Raw genomic sequence first — 15,060 nt, 5'->3', positions numbered from 1 at the left:
AATATGTACTTCTTTGACCCTTCACCCTATTCTCCCAGCTCTCCAACCTTCCCTCCCCTCTGTTCATCATCAAATTGTCCACTATATTTGTGAGTCTGTTTTTGATTAGTTGTTCTTTTTATTCCTTAAATTCAACATATAAGTGAAATCATATAGTGTTTATCTTTCTCTGTCTGACAAATACCTCTAGGTTCATCAAACCAATATCTTTTTCCATTCTCTTCCTTTTCATATATAGGAGTCTTGTTTTCTTATCCTTTCAGCCACTCTATCTTTTGATTAGAGCACTTAATTTTTTTCCATTTAAGGTACTTATTGATAGGAATGTAGTTGTTACCATTCTTTATTCGTTTTTGATACTTCTTCTTAAAGAAGTCCCTCCAACATTTCCTGTAATTCTGGCTTGGTGGTGATAAATTCTTTTAGTTTATTTTTGCCTGTCTTTCAACTCTAAATGATAGCTTTGCTGGATTCTTGGTTGTATATCCTGCGTCTTCATCCTGTCGAATATGTTTTGCCAAGCCTTTCCATCCTGCATAGTTCCTTTTAAGAAATCAGCTGCCAGTCATACGGGTGTTCCCTTATATGTAATTATTTGTTTATCTCTTGCTGCTTTTAATATTCTTTCTTTGTATTTAACCTTTGGCATTCTAATTATGATGTGTTTTGGTGTGAGACTCTTTGGACCCCTGATTTTTGGAATCCTCTGAGCTTCCTGGGGTTTTATGTCCATTTCCTTCACCACGTTAGGAAAGTTTTCCATCATTATTTCTTCAAAAAGCTGTTCAACATTTTGATTTTCTTTACTTATGCCGATCAGATGAATATTTGGAGCCTTAATAGTGTCCCATATCCTCCTTAAATTATTTTTATAATCTTGGCATCTTTTTTCTTGTCATTCTGTCTGAGTGTCCTGATTAGCTTTCTTGTCCTCCAGATAGGGCATGTGATCCTCTTCTTTATTCACTTTGTTTATTCCTTTGTTTATTCCATTTAATATACTTCTCATCTCAGATAACATGTTCTCCATGTTAGACTGGCTCCCTTTTATAATTTCCATCTCCATTTTTATGTCTTTGTTGGAGTTCTCTACATTTCCCAAAAGTTCATTGATCATCTTTATAACTAGTGTTTTGAACTCTGCATCTGTTGACTCCTTTATATCTGGATCCATACTTGACTCCATTATATCTGGATCTCCGTTCTGTTCTGTCATATGGTTTCTGCTTCTTTGTCATCCCATTTTGGCTGCCTTTCTGTGTCTGTTTCTACGTACTAAGCAAAGCTCCAAAGTCTCCCGGTCTTATTAGTGTGGATTTGTGAAGTAGGTGTCCAGTGGCACAGTCCTGAGAGAGGTTCAGCTGCAGGCCAAATTTAGCCCAAGTCTCTACTCCTCTGGAGCCACCTGTTAAGATTCACAAGCAATCCACAGATGCTGTGCTTATAGTTGCTTCAAAAAGCCACACCAGAAACTGAGGCCAGCTGGCTCCACCATTGTGAATCTCAGCAAGGAGCACCTGGCTCGCTGAGAATACACCTGGATGTGGCTTGGGTAGGGCCCAAATTGGGGGAGGCGGGGTTTCAGGGAATCGGTTAGGCTGAGCGACCTTTGTTATCCAGTTTAATGACCTCATGGCAATGGTGGTACTGTGTCTGCGTACTGGGAAAGGAAAGGGCTCAACAGGGAACAATGGATACCGCCGGCACTTCTGTACCGATTGAGTCTCACCTTAGCCCTCACTCCGACAATGTCTCCCTGTAAGTCCCCGGTGCCCCCTGCACGCAGCCGACTTGATGCTGGTGCTCAGAGCAAGCAGGTCTGTCACTGAGAAAATCACTCACAGACGTGACTCTTTTAAGAGACTTCTGCCACTGCCACAGCCTCCATCTCGCTCAGCTGTTTGGGACCGCATCCTCGTCCCATCTTACTTTCTGCCGTCGCAGGGTACTTTCTTGGATTTCTCCATAGCTGTATGGCTTGTTCATCTAGATCCGAGGCAATTTTTCTTTGCTGCTGCTCCTTGTTTCCATCACAACTTTGATTTGGTCGCCAGAAGGATGAACAGAGCCTCTATCATCTACACCATTTTTTTCTCAACAAATAATTTTTTAAATGAATGAATTAATGATACCTTGCCAAGAGGCAAATAAAGTCACATACTTTTTAAAGCCAGAGTGGAAAGGAAGGAGATAAAAAAGAGAAGACATGGGGGGATGTATTTGTTGGCAGAAAGGCAGCCAAAGATGAAGACAGGAAAGACCTGCAGATTTACAGAACGGCCTTCACTCAATTTGTTCTCTTATTTGATGTTCTCTACTGCTCTCAGCTGCACCTCCGGATAATGAGACTTCTAGCTGGATATAGGGAGAGATATTCAAGGCCACCTGGGGTTACATACCTGCTACGTAATTATGGGCTACCCAGAAGAAAATGTGAGTTACTGTTGGTTCAAACCTTAATAGGTTGATAGAAACAGTAAGTGCCATGATAAACTTTCCTCATTCAAATAGTATTCTTTTCTCCTCTTGCAGATGGAGTTGCAGGAAAACCCTAAACTCTAGAATCCTCTACAGCTATGAAGAGGCCCAGGGAAGGAGGTTTTGCTTGAACCACTTTCTTCTCCAAGGAGTTAAGGGGGTCTCCAAGTAGGCAGCAGGCAGTATAGTTTTGTAATACTTGTGTTTTCAAAATCAGATAGTATTTAAAAAGAGCCAAAATAATTGAGAAAGAAGGCACCAAACAAACGAACACAAAAGGTGAGATGCCAAGTAGCCCTGGCAGTTTATAGGCAATGAATTAAACTTCAGAGCTTTCTATTGCAATTTCTCAAAATACCTTCAAATTAACAGTAAAAGGGAGAGAAAGGATTAGCTTTAGTTACACAGTAGATAGACCATAAGGAAAAGTTGAAACCAAATAAATAAATAAACAATAAAAGGCTGAAGTTAAATATTTTCAAAGAGCTTTCCCTAGTCTCTGCAGCATACACTTTTTTTTGTTGAAAACTCCACTAAAGTGCTGCGATCATTCTCAGATGGGCCCTCCAATTTAGTTTGCTGCTTAATTGTTTGTTTGTTTGTTTTATCAGCTCAATATTAGCGTTGTCTCTATGAGGCCAATGCAAGATACCTACTCTGGACCTTAACTAGGTCAAAACAAAAAGAATCTGAAAGAACATGGTTGAATAACAAATCCAGATCTAGTGGAAAAAGATTTTGGGGGGCATGGCCAGAAAGCCATTTCTAGAAGGGCCAAGAAGTGTTACCAAAATCCCAGGAGTCAAATACACGAGGCATATTCCCTTGGGCTGTCTGGGGTGAAGGCTAACAAGTACGAAAACTGTCCAAGAACAGGAACTCAGGGCACAAAAATACGGTCTAGAGCATTCTCCTTAATTTGTAGACACGGGCACTCTTTCCTAAGGTCTAGGAGTGACCTTTTCAAACTCAGCTCAAAGGGGTGACCTGCTCTTTCACTGTCTATTTTATAATATGTATGTCACTTGGGGGAGTTGGAGTCTCTTTCAACCAGTCCAATTTCCCAAAGCTATATAGAAGAATTAAAAGAACACTTGGAGGCCTGTGAAAATATTAATGCTTTCCGGAGTTTGAGTAATTGTTTTTGCTTAGTATATCTGTGATATTACATAGTTCCAGCTGTAAGTGGTATTGTTTTAATTACAGGAGGAGGGCTTTCTTCATTGAAACCTGACAAGGGAGGAGGTAGAAGTTAATAATAGTGCCTTGAAGGATTATAGATAACTCTTTGTTAAAATTATGTGAAAGAACACACACACAATACACACATAAATACATACAGTGAAATACAAGTCATTATTCTAGAGACTGTTAGCTATTTTTTATTTCTTTAAAAGAGTGTCTTGCAATCCAATAATACACTATGAAACCAGGTAAGGGGGCTGTTTTTGTCACTCAGTCTGTCATGGTATAATTTTACCTATCAGTATTTCAACTGAAGGTGGCATTTAGGAGTTCATTAGTGATTAAAAGAGCCCTCTATTGCTCAGAACTGATCTTAGATATTTAAGGAAAGCATTTAGTTCAGATTGACAGTTTTTCTACCCTTATGATGTCTCTCAAACAAACTAAAAAGTTATGGTGAATTCTACTAAGAAATGTATATTTCTATTAAGAAATTTATATTTTATATACTGTATGCCATAAACTGTATGCAGCAATGACAAGAAGACATAGCTCTCTCTCTACCAGCAAGCTTCATTTCCCTATCAAAAGAAAGCAGTACTTGCAAAGTCTGAGTAAAAGACTCTTACCATTTTTCAGCACCGTCACTCTCTTTTTATGTTTTGTTCATAATGGCAACTGTCTGGCTTGATACATTAGTTCTGATGCTTTCACCTGCTTGTTGTCATTCAGGTGCTAAACGAAGAGGATGAATATGTATAATTCTTTCAGGAGTGCATTAGAATGACCCATCTTGGCATATTTTATGACACATCCCACCAGACCCTGATTATTTTGTGAAGTTGGCATTTAAGTTATACTGGTTGGCTTTTGATAGCTTTTGCCAACTTCCTCTGAGCATGTGATTAATCAGTACAATAAAATGGGACACTCTAAAATGCAGGATTGATGCATGGGTAAGGATTTTAAAACTTTCATTCCTTTATCAGTCATTTGAGACAGTTTTAGTGGCTCATTACCGGAAAGTATTTTAGGAAATCTTCCCCTATTTGATCACTGTGCCAGTGTTGTATCGCCTCTCTAGGGAGAAAGGGATCTTTTGATTTTGATATAGTTTCTTTCTTCCAGAATGAGGATGTAGTGTTTTGTTTTTTTTTTCCTTTGGAACATTGTCAGGTACCTTTTGACAGGTAATAGAGAGAAACCGATAGTAACTGAGGAAACTTAGGCCAAATTAGTTTGAAAGGCCTCTTGAGAAAGAAGTCTGGGTTTAAAATTGGAGAAGGCTCTTCTATACATGCCTGCAGCAGGCTACCAGGAAAAACACATTGAAACTTGGAAATCTACCACTGTTTTTATTCATTCATTCACTTAACAAATTCTTAGTGAGGCCTATGTTTCAGAGGCCATGATAGAAATGATGATACAAAGTCAATAATGTGCATTTGGTCTTGCAGCATCAAGTTAAACACAATCTTTTTGAGTTTAAGGTGTGGAAGAAAAATGTTCATCGAAATTGACTGATACTAATTCAGATCTTAAAACTCCTTCAGTGAAGTCTTAGCAAAGATTATGGTTTAGTATTGATAACTCTAAACCAAAAAACAGCAAATGTAGACAAAGCTCATACGGGACTTAAAAAGTGTATATGTTACAGAAAAGAAGATTCAGATCGGACCATTATTGTCTTACTCATATCATTTAAAGTTATCGTCATTTCCTTACTGTGAAGAATTTGGAATTTCATTTAAGGATACACTATATATCTTTCAAATTTGGTTTCCTCTAGGTATATCTGTTAAAGACTATACACTTTTCTTTAAGAGTGCTATTGAGGCATTTTTAGAAAATTATTTTTGTCATCTTTATACAGTGCCAAATTAAAGAAGCATTTAGCTATCATGTGTTCATACTGGAACCTGATGAGCAACCCTAACTAATAGAATTAAAATTCTGGTTCCCAGTAGCACATTTTGCAGACTCTCATCTAGTCTGGAAAGGCTAAGTATTACCAACACAAGGACAGAACCACTGTGGGTTTCCATTCCTAACATAGCCTCTTAAGAGATGGGGATGCGGGGCAGGGAAAAGTGAAAGAGATCTACTTCCTCTTTCTCTAGAAGAGAATTTGTAAGTTTCTGGGGGATTTAGGACAGTTCATCGCATTTTACTACTTAACAGAAGTAGCAATATTGCAAAACACTTCTATGTCTCTTCTAAGACTTCTTTGGGATCATCGGTATTACTATTAGTAACACCAAGGGGTAATTGAGTTGAGGAAGTTTTTAGCTCCCTATAATTTCCATCTGTGTCCCTAGAGTTACCCCAAATAAACATACTATCTTAGTAAAAACATGTTTGTATGCAAAGTTTCAATACAGTTTCTCTACCTCCTCCTCTCCCTAACTGAATTTGGTCCCTAAGTGCCTCTTATGTAAAAGTCTTGAAGATGTTCCTGCTTCTCATATTTTCTGGTCCCCAATCAGAGCAATGAATGAGGACTGCATAGGATAAAACGTGGGAAGTGGAAAGTTACATGTAAGGCATATCCACTCTGTGTTTGCCTCCCCTACCCTCAATGAATTTCACTGATAAAAATGAGGATAAGATGAGCACAGAGAGCAACTGATGAAAGAAAATCAAGTCACCAAAAGAGAAACTTTTGTAAATAATAATAGCAGTCAATGTTTATTTAACCCTTGCAAGATGCCAGTTATTGTTCTATATACTTTAGTGCAGTATAGCACTGATCCTCTTAGCTCGTTTAAATTGCATTTGCACACTCAGTAAGTGGAAAGCTAGGATTTGGGCCTAGTTGTTCTGACCCTAGAGCCATGTTCTTATGCGTGGAGAGCAAATTCTTTTTCATCCCACCATCTACTCTTTCTAGCAACTCAAAGAGAGTACAGAAAAATTGCCCTGATTTGTAACATGTTAGTAGCAGCTTCAGCTTTAGAAGAAGGAATGCTTTTGGATCCCTTTCTCTCAAAGCTTTGAATTTGATCGTTTGACATTTAAGAGAGAGTCAGTGCTGGTGAAAACTGGTCATGTTACTGCTGGCTCTGGAATATAGGATATAGAAAAGGCTTTATTTTCTTAACACTTGGGGGAAAGGATTACCAATTTTATACATCAAGAATTCAGAAAGGAGGCCATTTTGAAAAACCAAAATCTCTATGATAGTTATTGAGTAGTTTAAAATATGGAATAGGACTATATGTACCTTCACCTTGCCCACCAGGTGCCAGTGGATTTAGACTGAATACTTCTGGGCAATATCACTTTCTGCTTGTTGAGGACTGGTTTATCAACATAAAATTAAACACATCTGTACCTGGTCACTTCATGAGGAGTCTAAAAATAAACATAATCTTTGCAGACTTTCAGAGGTAAGATGCTGCTGAATGTTTGATTTCTTATTTTTCTTTTTCACAAAAATAATAAATAGAGGTACCTAAAATTAATACATAGTGCTCAAAACTGAAGCTTGGAGAAAACTTTGATAAGCAGAGGCTGATTTAAAACACACACACACACACACACAAATATACAGGATTCCAAAGAAAGCTGAGAAACAAAAGTCTGGGCTGCTTTGCCAGTTAAATAATTACATTTTGAAAGAAGCAATCACAACTGGTAAAACTTTTTTTTTTTTTTTTTTAATCTATAGGAAAAAGGCATGTGATACCAACTATCCTCAGCTTTCTGGTCTTTTGAGTTCATTTTCCAAATCTATACACTAGGACAGCCAAGAATATAGTAGAATAAATGTGTCTAGGGAAGAAATAACTACATTGGGGAATTAAATAGAAATGATAAAAATCACTCACACTTCTTTATTGAAATAATTAAATATGAAGTGGAGTGGAGAGTGGCAGATGAATTCTAATAGTAATTGAATTGGCACTTAGGAGTTACCTTATCTGCATTGCCACAATTCAAATTTCCCCATAGTGTTTTCTCTCAGTCCACATCATATTAATTATACCTCTCATCCACCATCTTGTTTATGACCAAAGTAGTTAGTATGCATGGAGAGGCATCCAGGTATCCTAATGGGGTTCAGTAAGTAGTTATTCTATCCCTTATGAAAATGGCATTTGTTGCTCTAGCTCATGAGAAACATCTAACTCATATACCAAACTGCCGGTGGGACTTTCCCTTCCTGCTTTATGAAAAGAACAAAGGTTTCTATTTTATACAACTCAGATAAATGGTCCTGCTCTCTCTATTTGGGAGAAAATGTTGAGGCTTGATTCTTATCAACTCTATCTCTAAAATATTGGGTTTCCACAAATAAGTTTTCTTTTTTACGTGTATCTTTGCAGATCCCGTCTATAGGCTGTTCGTGCAGAATACTTGTTGATGTACTATCTGGACATGGATTTTGGTTATAAAATTATTCTTATTATAATATCATTTTAGTATACTTCTTTGTTTCATTTCATAGAAGATAACATCATTAATCCAAATTTTCCAGACAATCTAATTATTCTGCCTCTGATTGTCATCCTCTCTCTTTGGATGAGGGAATATAATGAAAAATGGTTTCTACAATATACAGGTTATTTCCAAACTTGATTCCATGGAAACATTTTTTGTTTTGTTTTGTTTTAGGATTAGCCAGTGGGAAGACTGAATTTGAGGAGTGAGGATTGTGCTGGCTGGAATCCTATTTCTCTTGTTCTGCTTGAAAATCTCCAACAACAACAAAAAGTATATTATCTAGGTTTAACCTAAGGCCAACTAGTAAATTAATCATTAGAGGGGGGGAAAAAAAGAGCAAACAGAGATGGTAATAGAAAAAATTGTCTATAAAACTGACCTATAGCCTCATTCACCTCTTTGTCTATGTGTGTGTAATTTAAGTGTCATCTGAAATTGCTCTTGTTCATTGTCAAAGTAACTTCATTGGCCAGCAAGAAAATGATGAAGACTTAATCCTTTGGATCAAGTGCTGAGAATTCCATTCATACAATAATTTCCCTTTGAGGGGGAGAGATGTGATATAATTTTCAACCATTAAATCCTTAGCCCTGAATAATAATTAAGTTGTCTCTCTAGCCATCCAGCAAGTGACCCAGTAATACTAGGACAGAATATGGAAAGTTTGGGTGGAGGGAAATATTTTGTAAGGCATTGCCTGAGAGGTCAGTATAAGAGCAGATCAAAGCAATGGTTGGAGAGAAGATATACACAAACATACTGGTTGATTATTTTCAAGACCAACTTTGTATCCATATTGCTACAACTCCTTTATTCTAGATGTCATTCTCTGCCATTGTTATTTGATTCATAAATTTTCCTTTCTTGTCTATCATCCCAAGTTCCTGGCCTGAATAAGCTAGGATTCAACTAAGAGTAGATTTTCAGTCCCAGTTGCGACCTTGGACTTTGATTTTCACATTCTGATATACCGAAATATAGACCAGACTGAGAAGCTGTGTCTGCACTCTGCTATTCAATAAAATGGATACTGGGGAGATGTTGGATTGCCCAAACATGACTGTTTAGAATGAGAAGCACTAATTTCAAGATTTCATTAATTTTTAATCTTTAAAATGTTTCTTCATATTTTAGGGTGGTTCTAAATATAACATATAAACTTTGGCACTCTTCCAATAAAAGGCCTAGTTGGCCCTAAGGTAAAAATATGATCCTGAATTACATAATTATATCATCTGTATTTATCAAATTAGCCAGTTATTTAATAAATCTACATTCTTGCCTAGACTTGATGGACATGGCAGTAACTGCATAGGCTTCAGAGAGAACGAAATTGTAAATGTTGTACAGAATGAAATATTTAACACCAAACAGTGTGATTAACGAATAGAACTGCATTGCAAATGGCAACACAACAGGAAAATCCTTGCAATACTGTGGGTAAAAAAATTAAGATGGATAAAATGTATTAAATCCTACAAATGAAAAGGAAAAAAGTTGCATGAAAAAAACCTTAAATTCTAGAGCAGGAAAATCAGCTTAGTGAAAATTGAAAATGCATGTAATAAAACTAATTCAGGCAGGATATTAATCTTGTGTAAAAAAGATAAAAGCATGTTAAAGCCTGATTGTAAAATATTAATGTGCTAAACCATCATAAAACTTCACATATGCCCTTTAGCGATAGTATTGTTAATGATGATAAAAACTTATTTGCAAATTCTTCTTTTATGAAGTCTGGAAAGAGAAAATCTGAAAAAACGACTAATGTAGACATCTACTATGTGTAAAAGATAGGAAATAGTGACTGTTAATGAGGTTCAGGGAGACTGATCTCTTGACATTTAATTGTGTGACCATATTAAAGGCCCTCTGCAGTCTGTGAGTGAGGTGATTCAGGGTAAACAAGTAGGGTTTGCACCCCGATAAAATTGGAGTATTCTTAAGTCCTTTCCTAAGTTGCTTTCTGATGGCCCAGAGTACTCTTGGAGTTACACTTACCTTGGCCTGCAGTAACACTATAAGGCACCTACTTACTCTTTCCACTGAAGCCCCCCATATAACAAAAGCAAAAAGGGAATTTGTCTCAATCTTTATTCTGTTTTTGTATTATTATATTACTGGTTCTGAATTGTGGGAGCTAGGCTCATAGAAATTCTTTGATAGCTCAGGGCACTGTTTTTGTATAATGGTGAAGCGATATTATATAGCAGGAAGAATTGAGCTAGACTGTGGAGTAAGCTTGACCTGTACACAGATCCTTGTTGTATGACATGCTACAGATGTTGATTAGTTTATTGAACCTCTCTGAGTCATGCATACTGTACAGGAAAAAAGCACATACACACAAAAAGATAATCCTTATTTGCATGGTTTTTGTTAGGGTCTATAATGATGTATTAAAGCTTCTGTCATGTCACAGGTACTCAAATGTAATTATTATTCAAATGTTTATTATTACTGGAGTTTACTCAGAAAGACAATTGAATAAGATTCATTTTTCACAGTATTAAGATTTCAAATTCTCTGGCTTTGGGAACACACACTCTCTCTTTATTTGATGTCATAAATTCGTATTTTTTAAATTCTGGAATATAAAATTCTTTTTAATTAAAATGTAGTTGACACAGTATTATATTAGTTTCAGGTGTACAACCTAGGGATTTGACATTTATATACCTTATGAAATGATCACCACAAGAAGTTTAGTAACCATCTGTTACTGTGCAAAGTTATTGGAATATTATTTACTGTATTCCCTTGTGACTTATTTATGTTGTAACTATAAGTTTGCACCTCTTAATCCTCTTCACATTTTTTAAAAGTTATTTATTTATTTTATTTTATTTTCCCCCTTTTTAATTCCCCCCTGCCCCACTTCCACTCCTGACCTATGGATGTTGCTATTTCCCTTTTCCTAAGAACTGGATTTCTGAAGGCAGGGCGTTCCCACATGTTTGCGGCGCGCAACCAGGGCCTGGCGTTCCCAGGGGCCTGGCCAGCCCAGGGTCTGGCACACCTGGTGCACTCAGGGGAACTGGTGCACCCAGCCCTGGCACACCCGGGGCCTGGCACACCTAGGGTATGGTCCGTGGCTCCACCTGAGGTGTGAACCCAGGACTGTCTGCATGTAAAGCAGACATGCTAACCACTGCACTATGGAGCCACCCCTCTTCACATTTTTTACTCATTCCACCCACTGCCCAACCCTCTGGAAACTATCACTTTGTTCTCTATCTGAGTCTGTTTGTTTTGTTTGTTCATTTGTTTAGATTTTTAGATACCACATGTAAAGTGAAATGATACAGTATTTGTCTTTCTCTGACTTATTTCATTTAGCATAATATTCTTGGTCCATCCTTGTAGTTGCAAATGTCAAGATTTCATTCTTTTTATGGCTGAGTAATATTCCATAGCATATACATACCTCATCTTCTTTATCCATTCATCTATCTATGGACACCTAGGTTGCTTTCATATCATAGCTATTGTAAATAATGCTGCAATGAACATAAGTGTACATACATCTTTTTGAATTAGTTTTTTCATTGTCTTAGGATAAATGTCTAGAACTGGAATTGTTGAATCATATGGTAGTTCTATTTTTAATTTTTTGAGGAAGCTCCTTTCATACTGTTTGCCATTGTGGCTGCTCCCATTTACAATCTTACCAACAATGCATAAGTGTTCCTTTTTGTCTGCATCCTCACCAACACTTGTCGTGTCTTGTCTTTTTGATAATAGTCATTATAGAAGGTGTGAGGCGATTTCTCATTGTGGTTTTTGCCTGCATTTCTCTGATTAGTGAAGTTGAGTAGTTTTTCATGTGTCTGTTCACCATCTGCATGTGTTCTTTGAAGAAATGTCTATTCAGATCTTCTGCCCATTTTTAAATTGGATTATTTGTGTTTTTTTTTTATGTTGAATTGTATAAGCTCTTTATGTACTTTAGATATTAATCCCTTATCAGATGTATAATTTGCAAATATCTTCCCCTGTTCACAGTAAGTTGCCTTTTTGTTTTGATGGTTTCCTTCGCTGTGCAAAAAGTTTTTGGTCTAATGTAATCCCACTTGTTTATTTTTTATTTTGTCACTCTTGCCCTAGTAGACACATCCAAAAATATATTTCTAAGACCAATATCAAAGAGTTTATTGCCTATATTTTCTTCTAGAAGTTTTAGGAATTCAGGTCTTACATTAAAGTCTTTAATCCATTTTGAGTCTATTTTTGTATGGTGTAAGAAAGTGGACCAGTTTTAATTTTTGCATGTAGCTATCAGTTTTTCCAACACCATTTAGTTAAGACTTTTCCCAATTGTATAATCTTGCCTTCTTTGTTCTAAATTTAATTGCATATATAAGTGTAGGTTTATTTTTGGGATCTTTATTTGGTTCCATTGATCTATATATGTTTTTATGCCAGTACCATACTGTTTTGATCACTATAGCTTTGTATAGTTTGAAATCAGGGAGAGTGAGGTCTCTAACTTCAATTTCATTTACTTCTACTCTGCTCTTTATTATTTTCTTCATTCTATTAACTTTGTGCTTTTTTTTTTTTAGTTCCTTTATATATAAAGTTAGATTATTTGAGATTTTTCTTGTTCATTGAGGTAGACCTATATTACTATAAACTTCCCCCTTAGAATGGCTTTTGGTATATCCCTCATATTTTGTAACATTTCCATTTTCATTTGTCTCAGGTATTTTTTGATTTCCTCTTGATTTCTTCACTGACCCATTGATTGTTTAGCAGCATATCGTTCAGCCTCTACGTGTATTTTTACCAGTTTTCCTCTTATATTTGAGTTCTAGTTTCATACTATTGTGGTTGGAAAAGATGCTTGATATAATTTCAGCCTTCTTAAATTTATTGAGACTTGTTTTGTTGCCTAACATGTGATGCATCATGGAGATTGTATATATATACTTGAAAAGAATGTGTATTCTACTGTTTTGACATGGAATGTTCTGTATATCTATTAAGTTGATCTAGTCTGTCATTTAAGGCCAATGTTTCCTTGTTTATTTTGTCTGGATGATCTATCCATTCATGTAAATTGGGTATTTAAGTTCACTACTATTATTGTATTACTCTCAATCTCTCCCTTTATATCTGTTAATATTTGCTGTATGTATTTAAGTGCTCCTAACTTGGGTGCATGGATATTTATAAGTGCTATGTCCTCTTGCCAAATCGATCCCTTTATCATTGTGTCATATCCTTGTTTCTTGTCACAGTCTTTGTTTTTTAAAGTCTGTTTTGTCTAAATATTATTACCCCAGTTTTCTTTTCATTTCCATTTGCATGGAATATCTTTTTCTATCCTTTCTCTTTTAGTTCGTGTGTCTTTGGATCTGAAGTGACTCTCTTGTAGACAGCACATGTGTGAATTTTGTTTTTTAATCCATTCAACCACCCTATGTCTTTTGAATAGGGCACTTAGTCCATTTACATTTAAAATAAATATTGATTATGTATGTACTTATTGCCATTTTAGTTTCATACTGGCTTTATCAGTGGTTGGTCTATTACCTTTACTATATGTTTATCTTTACTAGTGATATTTTTTTCTTTCATATATTTCTTATTTCTAGTTTGGCCTTTTCTTTTCCACTTAAAGAATTTTCTTTAACATTTCTTGTAATGCCAGTTTAGAATTTATTTGTCTAGGAAGCTCTCTCTCCTTCTATTTTGAATAAACTTGCTGGATAGAGTAGAGTATTCTTGGTTGTATTCTTGTTTTTTCCTCTTAATCAAATTGAATATATTGTTGTACTCCCTTCTGGCCTGCAAAGTTTCTGCTGACAAATTAGCTGATAACCTTATGGGATTTTCTTGTGCGTTGACTAGTTGTTTTTCTCTTGCTGCTTAAGATTTTCTCTTTAACTTTTGACATTTTAATTATAATGTGTCTTTGAGTTCATCTTGTTTGAGACTCTCTGTGTTTCCTGGACTTGGATGTCTGTTTCCATCACCAGTTTAGGGAAATTTTCAGCCATTATTTCTTCAAATAGGTTTTCTGTTCCTTTCTCTCTCTCTCTTCTCATTTCAAGACTCCTATGATGTGAATATTAGTTGTCCCAGAGGTCCTTTATGCTATCCTCATTCTTTTAAATTCTTTTTTCATTTTGTTCTTCCAATTGGATGATTTCCACTATCCTGTCTTTCTGATCACTGATCCATTCTTCTGGATCATCTGATCTGATGTTGAGTCCCTCTAGTTTATTTTCCATTTCAGTTCTTTTATTCTTCAGTTCTGATTGGTTCTTTTTTATATATTATATCTCTGTTGAAGTTCTCACTGAGTTGATTTACTTTTCTGCAGAGTTTGGTGAGCATCTTTATGACTATTACTTTGAAACTTTTAGTAAACAGTTTACCTCCATTTTGTCAGATCTTTTCCTGGAGTTTTGTCTTTTTTGTTTATTTGTTTGGGATATATTCTTTAGTCTTCTCATTTTGCCTGTTTTTTGTTTTTTGTTTTCCTACAAATTAAGTAGATCAACTATGTCTCCTCATTTTGAAAAAGTGGCCTTATATGGAAGGTGTCCTGTGGGGTCCAGCGGTGCAATCTCCCCTGATCACTAGAACCAGATGCTCTGATGCTCTGGAGGTATTCCCTGTGTGAACTAGGGTGGCCTCCTGTTATAGTTGGGCCACAACTACTACACACTGGCAGGCAAGGCTGTTCCCTGGCCTGGCTGGCTGTGAAGCTCAGTTTCAACTGTTGCAGACACACTGCTATGTGTTAATGCCGACTGAGGCCACCCACAGGGTGTGGCAGGGCAGGAGCTGCGTTAGAGAGGTGCTAGCAGAGCGAGTTATAGAAAAATGCCAGAGTAGGGTGAATGTGTCAGCATGGTGAATGGAGACTGTCAGAAATGGTGTCTGTCAGCATCAGACCAGATAGGTTTAAGAAAGGAAAAAATAAAAGGCACCCACCAG

This window comes from Pteropus alecto, unplaced genomic scaffold, assembly GCF_000325575.1.
Source record: "Pteropus alecto unplaced genomic scaffold, ASM32557v1 scaffold171, whole genome shotgun sequence".
In the NCBI taxonomy this organism is placed as follows: Eukaryota; Metazoa; Chordata; class Mammalia; order Chiroptera; family Pteropodidae; genus Pteropus; species Pteropus alecto.
Note: the sequence above shows the minus strand (reverse complement) of the source record.